The following is a 12,295-nucleotide window of genomic DNA, read 5'->3' as shown; positions in this document are numbered from 1 at the left end:
TCATACAAAAGAGTACACCCTTACCAAGAGTAACAACTTTGAGCCATTACTTTATGCCGAATCCCAACTGATCTGCAACTGCTACACTGTTGACACCTGCGACCCGATGGTTCGATTGGCTGTCACATCTGCCTTTTTAGTCGTCATCTTTTGCTTGGTCTTGCTGACCCTCGAGCCAAAGACTGGACCCACTCAAAGGATTAATGTTTCTAGATGTTGTGAATTCTTCCCAACTGAGGCTTATTGTTCTATCGTAATCTAATCTCTCCGAGACATCAGCACCAACTTGAGTTCACATTTTCTTTTCTCACGGTTGTAACACACAACTTTCCTGACTATCTTCACACGCAGGACAGACCCACCCGTATACCCTCATCTTTTCTGTTCACAGCCCTTGGGTCGCTCAACAAGTCACTGACACATACTTTGAGTTGTGCAGCCCTGCGCATCTGAGATGTGTTACCCAGGGGCGTGCAGGGGCAATATAGTTATGAGAAGTACAATGTTGTGTATTGTAGCCAGAGTCACTAATTTCGCTGTTGAGTAACAACTTTGTCGGTTGCTAGAATTCCTATAACTACATTTTCCTGAGAGCCTGTCATGTTAATAGTAGTAGATTAACTGTAGCTGAACCAATTATATTTTCTAATAATCCATGGAGGAAGGCCTTTAAGTCTGTTATCCTCAGTATACTTGGGTGTGCTAGCTACAGATATGCCAATCACATCCTCTCTAAATAACTCTACACAGGCCTTATTTGAGTGGCCTAGTCAGTTGACACATCTCAAACACCTGTTTGCACAGGGTCGCAATGATAAGTACGTTTCTTAGAGTTTATTGTAGCCGGTGATCACCGGGTGTGATAAAGTCTGACCCATGGATTTAATTTGTAGTTGGTTAAACAGGCCTAACTGCAACAGGTAAATAAAACAACTGTAAACTATGAAATTCGAATTAACCTCACTTCAGTCAAATAGGTGGAGCCGTCAGTGGGACTTTGCTCCAACAATATTTACAGGTGGTATAAATACAGATGTAAAAGTGTTCCTCGTTAGAACTCATTCCTGATAAAAAGTGTAACTACTAATCCCATTTTCATTAACAGCACAGCTGAGGTAACCAGACTTATACAAACTACCTCTTCTCAGCCTTATGACCGAACTTGAAGTGATGGTATGAGCCCCGAAACAATCATTGAAATACTTTTGTCGAGTTAGACAGAGATACCCTAACCAATCATCATGAATAAATTCTAGTACATGGCTGGTGGATTTGGGGAACGGCGACACAGAAGTGTTCACCCAGTCATCCTCAATACACATGGGGAGGAGAGGGCATCTGAACGTTCTCGCTTGCTACCTAAAATGACACCAATATGTATAATAATACTTTCAGGCGCTGGAAACATGGCAGTGTTCTAGATATTCTTTATCTCTGTCCTCATGTGAGCAATTTGAGATGCTTTTGCTCATCCTCCTGATTTTTGCATGGTCAAACCTGTTCTATTATTCGCTTGTCACTTTTACAAACATAGATTGCTAGTCAGAAAATGGATACTCAATTGACAGCGGGGTGGAACATGCCTATCACTAACACAAAGAGGATCAAAAGCAGAAACCCAACTAATGCACAAAGCACAAAAATTACGAATCCACTATCAGCCTCTAAATTTAAATTCAGGAGTAGCGTGCTAATCGCCGCAAAGCGCTTCAGCGCCTCGCAATGGGTTGTAAGCGCTGTATAAATAAAATTTATAATTACAATATGCAAAACTCTGCAGTATGTGGAAAAGTAAATTTTGCCATGGTCTGTGTCCCTACGTGTCATCCATCATATGTTATGTGTGCATGATTAAATATGCATATGCATTCCCCATGTTCGATTAATGACGCAATTATAGTTGTGTCCACCTCTAGTATGCCAGTTTCCAGTCCTCGTGAATACTACGAATATCAGGCCTATGTAAAGCTACGTTGCCACGTTTCTCAGTGTGCACGTTATTCTATTATAAAGTCCCCGTTTCTAGGCCTCAAAAGGGCCTGGACACCAGATTCAGCTCCTGTCTCCTGAAGCCTCGCTGAGGAGCGATACAGCCCCCACCTGTATCCTCGACCCTTCACTTACTTCCTACCTCGCAGTGCCCGGCCCAGCCTGGCTCAGTCTCTGAGTCTGCCAAGAATATGTTATGATTCCAGTTATCAGTTCAGTCCTCCTCCTCTGCATTCCTAAACTACTGAACTGCATCAATAGTTTCAGTCATTGTCTAGCCTTCACGTCTCCACGTTAGAGAAATACTGCATTTAATGGTCATTTAATATTCTTCATCACGCACTACATGTAGAATAATGCATGGTCCAGTCTTAGAATCAAGTTAGCCTTTCCCCTCCTAACTTCTAGTTTATATCAATATGTTCTCTAAACATCAGATACTAGATACTGTTTAGGTACATGTCGCCCTGACTCTCCAGACTTCAGTCTCTGCTCCTATCACAGAGTTCGAAGCCCCCAGCTTCTCCTAGTAACAAGTCACTGCTAGTTTGCGCGCACCATCAGGTTAGAGGTCCCGGCTCCTTAGGTAGCCCCCTCCATGGTTTCCGCCCCATTTATGACATATTCTGTTACGTTTGCATCACATGTCTATGTATACGCCCTGTTACACCTCTTTTCGCCCTTATCTTTCGCGACTGCTACGCGTCACGCCTTCTGCTCCACCCACTGCTACGCCTACTGCAATGTAATGCTATGTGTTTGCGTTATGTATATATGCTCATGTATTGTTATTAAATGTCAGCGCGCTCATCCCAGATCCAGCCCCAGCAGCTGCTGGGCCCTGTCATCCTATTCCTATGCAGGTTGTCCTGTTCCTGTCCTTATGCTGTATTAAACCTGCAAAACTCCTACTACCTCGAATCTTGACTCTTATTTATTGAGCTATCTGTTATGATATATGTCTAGTCAAAAAGAGAGGTATTATTTATTTATTTACCACATAATGGCGCCCGAACAGGGACTTGCCCTTTCCCCACGCGTCGGTGAAGCCACGCCGACCCCCTGACCCTCTGCAGTCGTGACGGAACTCTTCTGTGCACCGGCAGATATTTCTGCTTCAAGTATCCCTCAGGCCCACGGAGGAGACGGAGGAGGCGGTCCAGCATCCAAACGAGACGGTGGAGGAACGCGGCGAGTCCTGACCAGAGCCCAAGCCAAGAGTCCAAGGTCCGAGGTATCCGGAGGCCCACCCGTAACTGAAGTCCGAAGTTCGTCGTCCGTCGTCGTAGCAGTCCAGTCCAGTCCGAGGCCTTCCGTTCTTGCTGCCCGGTGAGTACCATTACTGGGGTAGTATCTAGACAGGGTCAATCTAAATTGACTCTGGTCCGTGGGTTGGTGGTACACAGACTCACAAACGAAGTGTTCACCTAGGTGGATACGGGTCTTGATGCGTCCCTTTATGGGACCGGTATGTTCCGTACTGTTTCAGCAGTGCATCCAGTAACTCTAGTCTGTTCCGTTCTCGAGAAATTCTTGTGTTTCTGTTCTCAGTATTCCAGGTAATATTTTGTCCGAACTGTTATGTTATGATGTTGTTCAATGTATTTCCAATGTCGTGGTATGCCTGAATTGTTCTCCCAATTGTTATTGTTCCTCGTGTATTGTATTGTGTTCCGATTCAAGTTTACAATGTCTCTCTTTTCGAGATTACGTCAGCTAAAAACTAGAAAGGGTTTGTTAGAAGAAGCAGTTCCTGTTCCGCCGAGGGACAGTCCAGGTCATTTTATGTATCAGAAGCATGGCATAAGCGCCATATTGTATCTAGATTTATGGGTAGAGTATACCAAACAGTTAGAAGAAAAGTATAGATGGCCCGTATCGGGTACATGGGATGCCGAGTGCATCATGCGAGTAGAAGAAGCATTATGGAAAAAGAAAGCCAGACAGTCACAGAAAGATGCCATCGAGTTATGGCGCAAAGAAGCTCATAAAAGAACTGAAAAGGAAATCAGAAAGTCAGAATTAAGTAGAGAATCCTTAGAACGAGCACAAGAAAAAGAACTAATCGAGATAGGTGAACAAGTCAAAGCCGAACAATCAGACAGACAGAGGCATGCCCTTGATAGGGGTATGTATCCTCTTCTTGCCGAGGGCTTGCCAAAAGCGACCCCAGAGGCATCCAGTAATTTCCCGCCACCATTAGTTCCGACCAAGCTACGTCACAAACAGACCGCAGCTGATATTTTTATTTCGTCCTATTTGGACGACACAGTCCCAGAATATGCAAATCCTGTTCGCGCTCCGCCAGTCCCTGTAAATCAGGCACTTCCCGCTCCTCCAGACACCGGAGTACCTGTTACGGTACCCCCGGTCCAGCCCGCCATACAAGTCCAGCCTACATTTCCATTTCCCACTCTGCCAGGACGAAGAGCCTCAGTAGACGACTCTAGTTTAGGGGCCGCAGGGGGAGGTACTCCTCAAACCCCGCCGCCACACAAGCGTCTAACGACAGCCGAATTACATGCACAAGCGTCACAGCGTACGCCCAGACATCAGACTGTAGCAGAAATAAGAAAATCCCTTGCCGAATGCGGCTATGATCCAGTCCCAGGCGAGGATAATATGGTTTTATATTCATTCCGCGTAAGAAAGGTGGCCGAGTACCTAGTCACCTTACCGAATATGAAAGAAGATCTAGACAGAATATATCGTTTCATCCGTACAGGGGATGATCCAGAGAGCATTAGCGAGGCCATGTCTCAAAGGAAAGCCGAGATCCAGCTCATGATATTAAAGTTTCTGATCAATTGTCTAATAAGAGAACAAGATTACCCGTCTAAAGATCCGGCCGAAATGAAAACCCTGACAAGGTGGAGTGATAATATAGCCGAGGGTAAGCACAAGACCGTCGGTGCTATGGAGAGTATGTACAAGAAAATCCGTAGAGAAATAATAAAGATACACGAACAACGTAAAGCAGCACAAGTAAGCGAGAAAGAAAGTAACTCTGATACTGAAGAGGTAGAGGACGAGAATCCCGCCAGAATAGCGTATGTAGGAAAATCTAGATTTCCAGATCGCCATTTACGCCTAGAACACAAGTCTATTTTTCATTCTCCAGCACCAGAACAAGGTTCCCTAGAACAAGTGTTTCAAGCTACCGATCACATTTTGAAATCACGAATCGGTTATAGTGAACTTAGTACCATGCATGAACAAGAACTAGCCCGATCAGCAGTCCGATGGATTACTGATTCTACCACTTTTCCAGACGAAATAGTGGCACAAATGTTTCTGAAAATGCCCCCAGCCGAGCAACGACTGGTGGGTATGTATATGATTCAGCACCTCATTACTTTGTATGAGGGTCAACACTCTGATCCAGGCCCGTTACATGATGTCCTGAACGAGTTACTCCAGTATAGATGGAAAGGTTTAGGTACCGACTTAATTAGTGTCATTCTAGAACAGCGTCACAAATATAGAACGTTTCTGAACCCGCATTTTGTTCATGTCTCACCCCCAGAAAGTAAACCATTTTACATGGAAAGACAGAATCCGTTACGAGAAGTCCACCCAGTTAGAGGAACGGGTGGCGAACTAGAACGAGTGTTTGTTTACACTCCAATTACAAAGATGGAACTCCTCGAGATGAAGAAATTAATTCCCTGTCATGACAAAGATCCAGCAGGGTTCCATAGAGAACTAAAAGACATGCTCCGTATGGGAGAATACACATATCCAGATATAATTAAAATGTTAAAGGTTCTGCTGCCTGCAGGGGTGTATGAAAAGCTCAAGGAAAAAGAATGGGAGGTGGGAGAGAAAAAGATCGATTGGGCAGTTCTAGAAGCTGAAGATAAGATACGAGTACCAGGTACCGGTCTTGGAGATAAATGTAAAGAATTACCAGAATTATTAATACAAGTTTTACCCAGATTATTGACAACTAGAAAAGAAGACTGGGATGCAATCTCAGCCTGTAAACAGAAACAAGACGAAGATATTAGTGATTTTTATTCTAGATTTGAAAAATGTTTTAGCATCAACAGTGGCCTCAAGACAAGTAGTGAGTCATACCCTCACCTTTTTGTTACTAAATTAGTCGAGAATTCAAGCCCACAAATTAAAAATCGAGTTCTGAAAGTCGAAAGTACCTGGCAAGCTAATACCCCGTCCCAGATGTTGCAGATGCTTCAATACCACCAGAATAGAATCAGAGAAGAGCAAGAACACGAAAGAAAACGTATGAAAGACACGAAAATGAAAGTACTAGTTGCACAATCTGTTCCTCAAGACAGTCAGAAGAGGGGTCCGAATCAAGCCAGTCATCCTGCAGCTCCCGTTAAAGGGAACTGCAATTATTGTAAACAGCCAGGTCATTTTATAAATGAGTGTGCAGTTCTGAAACACAACATAGCTACTGGTAAGACTAAAGAAAGACCACGTCCGCCTAGACAAGAACAAGTTTCACAGATTCCTCAGCCACAGAATGCACCACAGACAGTTACCGCACCGCAGCCTATTGCTGCAACACAGCATGTTACATCGCAGATGTACCAGTATGCACAGTCTGAGTATCCAGAGTACCAGCAGTATTCATGAAACAGCCTAGAGAGGGAGGTAGGCTTGCCTCTCATCGAGATACCTGTAGATCAAGAAGGTCCCTATGTTCATAGTCAAGTATTAGGGAAAGACAGAAAGTTTTTGATCGATACAGGGGCAAGTAGGACCACAATTAGTCACGCCGAAGTTCCAGGGGCTCCGCTCTCAGGCTCAAGAAATGTTTCCCTTGGATTTTCAGGAAAACCCATCGTAAATGAAATATCAAAGCCAGTTACTCTAGAAGTAGGTCCATTGTCCCGCACTACTGATCTGTTACTTACTAAGTCATGTCCAGAAAACCTATTAGGCATTAAGACACTGAAAGAGTTAGGTGCAGTTATATGCTGTTCCCCAGAGGGAATACGATTGTTCCTACGTGACTTTAAGGGTCACTATGTATTACGAGATTTTGATTCAAGACTGTCTAATGTTCCACAGCACTTGTGGGCACAAGGTCCAACTGATGTTGGTTACATGCAAATCACACCCTATCGTGTGACTCTCAAGCCAGGTGTAGTGTTACCACGAATCAGACAGTACAGATTGCCACCTGAGGCTGTAGCAGCCTTATCCAAAATTATTGACGAGCTTATTGCTCAAGGAGTGGTTGTAGAAACTGACTCCAATGTATGTAATTCTCCGATCATTCCAGTCATGAAACGTACTGATCCAAATGCACCCCCAGTATATCGATTAGTGATTGACCTACGAGAGCTTAATAAATGTATTATTCCTCAGTACCCAGTTGTCCCAGACATCTCTTCCCTATTAACGGCCATTGATTCCGAAGCCACGTTCTTCACTGTCATAGACCTCAAGAACGCATTTTTCAGTGTTCCTATTCATCCAGACAGCCAGTTCCTTTTCGGATTCTGTTTAAATGGAAGGAGCTATATGTTCACACGCGCTCCTCAAGGTTTCACAGAAAGTCCTAGTATTTACAGTCAAGCACTCAAGAGACAACTAGACAACATTCACATGCCAACTGACACTGCCCTGCTCCAGTATGTCGATGATCTACTGATCACAGCCCGTTCTGAACGTGCTTGCGAGCAAGCATCCCTTACAGTCTTGTATTTCCTAGCCGAGATGGGGCACAAGGTGTCCCCTTCGAAGCTTCAATTCTGTGTCCAGCAAGTGGTCTACTTAGGACACTTACTGTCCAAGAGGGGTAGGCAGTTGACACCAGACCGTATCCAGTTAATAGCGAGTCTTCCTCAGCCCAAGACCCAGAAGGAGGTACGTGCTTTTATCGGCCTTACTTCTTACTGCAGACAATGGATTCCTCAGTATGCATTTCTAGCCAAACCACTGATACAGTTAACGACACAGGAGGCAGCCGTATCGACTGTTCTCCCTTGGACATCTGAACATACACTTAGTTTCAATGAGTTAAAGAAAGCCCTATGCCAAGCTCCAGTTCTAGCGACACCGAACTACAGTAAGCCTTTTACACTTTTCGTCACTGAACGTGAAGGTACAGCATTATCTGTTCTCACACAAGATCAAGCAGGACAATACAAGCCTTGTGCTTATTTTTCGAGCACATTAGATCCTGTAGCCCAGGCTCTGCCTGCGTGCCTCAAGTCAGTTGCAGCCACAGCACTAGCTATCAGACAAAGTGATTCCATAGTCTTAGGACATACCTTGACAGTACAAGTTCCACATTCCGTGGAAGTTCTTTTAAACCGAACACAAACTCAGCACTTGACAATTGCACGTTTAACAGGTTATGAATTGACACTGTTCCAGCCACACATAGAAATCAGACGCTGCAACATTTTAAATCCTGCTACATTGTTACCATCAGTTACTTCAAATCCAGCCACACATGACTGTGTGGAAGTAGTTAACATTACGACAAAGCCAAGACAAGATCTGACAGATACTCCGTTACCAGACCCCGACCTGACACTTTATGTGGATGGTTCATGTATGAGAACAAGTACAGGAGAACTAGTCGCCGCGTATGCAGTGACTACTGACACTGAAGTTATTGAAACACACCGTATTGATACCCTGTCCGCTCAAGCAGCAGAGCTAGTTGCTCTGACACAAGCCTGTATACACGCCAAGAACTTGAAAGTTAATGTTTACACAGATTCACGTTACGCATTTGGAGTTGTACACGACTTCGGAGTGCTCTGGCAGGAGAGAGGTTTCATGACTTCTCATGGAACCAAGATTCAGCATGGTCTCCTTATTCAAGCTCTGTTAGATGCCATACATTTACCGACATCTATTGCTATCATGAAGTGCAAAGCACATACGAAAGTTACTGACATTATTTCCCAAGGTAATGATCTAGCAGATCGCACAGCCAAGCTTACAGCACAGACTCCAGACATTCAAGTTAATCCGACACAGACACATACTCCAGATCCGACTACATGTATGACAGTTAAAGACCCTACACAAGATGTCATAGACATACAGTTACATGCTACTCCCGAAGAAATCAAGAAATGGTCCGAACAAGGAGGGGTCCAGACAGATCAAGGATGGTTAACAAAGGGTAGAGCCACATGGTTTCTCCCCGACTCTATGGTTCAAGTCATTATTAATACCGCACATAGTCCAGCACATTTAGGAGAAAAAGCTATGTTAGACAGTATCCAGAACATTTGGTTCAACAAGCATTTACGAGCTGCAGCCAAGCAGAAAGTCCGTACCTGTATGATATGTTGTCAGTTTAATCCAGGTAAAAGTGTCCCGGTGGAACAAGGTGGATTCCAGCCCCCTGACCACCCTTTTGAAGTCCTCCAGATGGATTATATTCAGATGGAGCGATGTCGAGGTTTCAAGTATGTCCTTGTAGTTGTATGCGCTTTGTCCAGGTGGACGGAGGCATATCCAGTTCCAGATTACACAGCCGCGACCACTGCCAAGCAGTTGGTTCGTGAGTTCTTCCCCCGTTATGGACTCCCTAGAGTCGTATATTCTGACAACGGCCAGCCATTCTCATCTGAACTCATGAAGCATGTTTCCCTGTTGTTAGGGTACCAGTGGAAGTTTCATTGTGTACGCCACCCTGAAGCAGCCGGTCTCGTAGAGAGACATAATCAGACTCTAAAAATTCGTATCGCAAAGGTATGCAAAGAAAAAGGTGTGGACTGGCTGGTAGCTCTACCAGTTGCTTTATTTTATATGCGCATGGTCGCACATTCCAGATCAGGTCTGTCCCCGTATGAGGTCGTTTTCGGCCGCCCCCCTAATATGTGGGGTACTCCTAGACCCCGAAGTATTACCGATGTTTCAAGTAATATGCTGACAGATTACCTAGCTTCCTTGATGTCTGCCCTCAACTCTTGTCGTTCACAGGTTGCCGCCGCATTTCCAGACAATACCGAGGTGGCACCGCACGAAATCGTTCCAGGATCCATGGTGATGGTCCGCAACTTTGACAGATCAAGTCCGCTGGAGCCTCGTTGGAAAGAGCCCCGACAGGTCCTCCTCACCACCCGTACAGCCGTGAAGTTGGAAGGACGCAAAGGCTGGGTGCACCTTTCTCATATTAAACTTTTTAATGGACTGAAACCCGTCTTAAAGAACATTTCCCAGGATTTGAAGGATTGCCAAAGCATTGTTCTCAAGGACTGTCCCGCAAAAGACATTGCTACAACCCCTCCCCTGTTAGAGAAAACTCCGCAACAGGAGTATAAGTTAAAACTCCGGTCTAGTAAAATAAGTCAGTCAGTTTGATTGTCTAAGTCCTCCCCTAGGTGAAACGGTTAGACTGTTTCTGACAATGTATAAAATAGACCCCCATAGTGAGAGAGTTAGTCAAAACTCAATCCGATGTATTGTTTTTCTATGTTTCATATTGTTTCTCAGCATTATGATTTCCTGCACCAGTTATGCATTTTTCTTGTATTTCCCAGTTCTTAATGTAAATAAGTCTGCTAATGCTACAGTAGAGCACACGTTTAGTGATCTGCCTCCTCATGAACTCTCTTACCGCCTCGCTATGCGAAATAACTCATTCATCCGCATGTTACATTACTCACACCAGACCAGCAATGCCACTAATTGTTGGGTGTGTGGTCGACTCCCCCCTTTCCAGACACCGAAGGGAGTTCTACCACTTTTTCCTTATCCATTCTCACATAATGGTTCGTGTGGAGTATGGTCCACGTTAACGTCATCCTCAACAGATATGTCTTTTCTTAACAGTACATGTTTTCCAGACAAACAAGGTCTTCCCCACCGAACAGGTTTAGATCTAGAAAATGAAGTGTATAATTTAGGTAATTATTCGTCGAATTTTATGGTCCTGAATGTTCAATCTGATACCACTCCAGACTTACCTGTTATTTCAGTACTGCCAGTCAAAGGCGAATTATGTGTCCGTAATTATGGTTCCGTACATGTAGGACATAGTGATTGTACTACTATTGTCAAGTATAGTGACAGTGGGAAATCTATTTTTAAAGCTTCACGTCATTCTTATTTTATTTGTGGTCAAACTGCATATGTTCGTCTGCCCCTCGATTGGGAGGGAACCTGTTACATTGCCTTCCTACTGCCACCTGTTTTCCTAGCCCCACCTGATTATCATGGAAACACACGTCTAGTACACATTAGACATAGAAGGGAGTCCCCAATTGTCGATTATACTGAAACTGCTCTAGAACAGTATACAGATTTCAATAGAGGTTTCTTTTTCTTTATAGGACCTATCCAGAATAGTAAACTGATCCGTAGGTTAACCAGAACCCTCGAAGCTGTAGTAAATGAGACTGCCTCTGCTCTAGGTAACTTATCCGAAGAGCAATCTGCTATGAGATTTGTCGTTTTACAGAATCGTCTCGTCCTTGACGTCATACTGGCCGATAGGGGCGGGGCCTGTAGAGTCATCGGATCCAGTTGCTGCATTTTCATTCCAAATAACGCGCCGTCTGTTTATTCAGCTATAACCAGACTCCATAAAATTGCCCATCTGTTACACCAAGATCCAGGCACCTGGACATGGTCCGGTTGGTTCTGGAATATAATTTCCGCATGGGGATGGAAAATATTGTCCTTTCTAGGTATTGCAGTAGCGATCATATTCAGCTGCTGCCTCTGTATACAATGTGGCCCTGCGATTTGCGGCATTTGTGCTACCTCTTGTATTCCTAGTCCCAAGCCCCGTTCTAAATCCCGTTCCAGGATAATTCGAGACGAGCAAAGGATACTGTATGAAATGATAGATGGTATCATGAAAATTGATGTTTCCTGATGGAAACGTAGTGACAAGGAGGGAATGTGGAAAAGTAAATTTTGCCATGTTCTGTGTCCCTACGTGTCATCCATCATATGTTATGTGTGCATGATTAAATATGCATATGCATTCCCCATGTTCGATTAATGACGCAATTATAGTTGTGTCCACCTCTAGTATGCCAGTTTCCAGTCCTCGTGAATACTACGAATATCAGGCCTATGTAAAGCTACGTTGCCACGTTTCTCAGTGTGCACGTTATTCTATTATAAAGTCCCCGTTTCTAGGCCTCAAAAGGGCCTGGACACCAGATTCAGCTCCTGTCTCCTGAAGCCTCGCTGAGGAGCGATACAGCCCCCACCTGTATCCTCGACCCTTCACTTACTTCCTACCTCGCAGTGCCCGGCCCAGCCTGGCTCAGTCTCTGAGTCTGCCAAGAATATGTTATGATTCCAGTTATCAGTTCAGTCCTCCTCCTCTGCATTCCTAAACTACTGA

The 12,295-nt window shown here is 44.4% G+C and overlaps 1 protein-coding gene across 2 annotated transcripts in view; it reads right to left on the bottom strand.

Moving 5' to 3' along the window:
• SAP30BP (SAP30 binding protein) overlaps positions 1–12,295 on the bottom strand; it is a 356,156-nt gene that overhangs the window by 342,252 nt on the left and 1,609 nt on the right. The window lies entirely within an intron of this gene.

The sequence above is a fragment of the Lissotriton helveticus genome, chromosome 7 (genome assembly GCF_964261635.1).
Source record: "Lissotriton helveticus chromosome 7, aLisHel1.1, whole genome shotgun sequence".
Lineage (NCBI taxonomy): Eukaryota > Metazoa > Chordata > Amphibia > Caudata > Salamandridae > Lissotriton > Lissotriton helveticus.
Note: the sequence above shows the minus strand (reverse complement) of the source record. Positions and strands in the feature narration are given on the sequence as shown.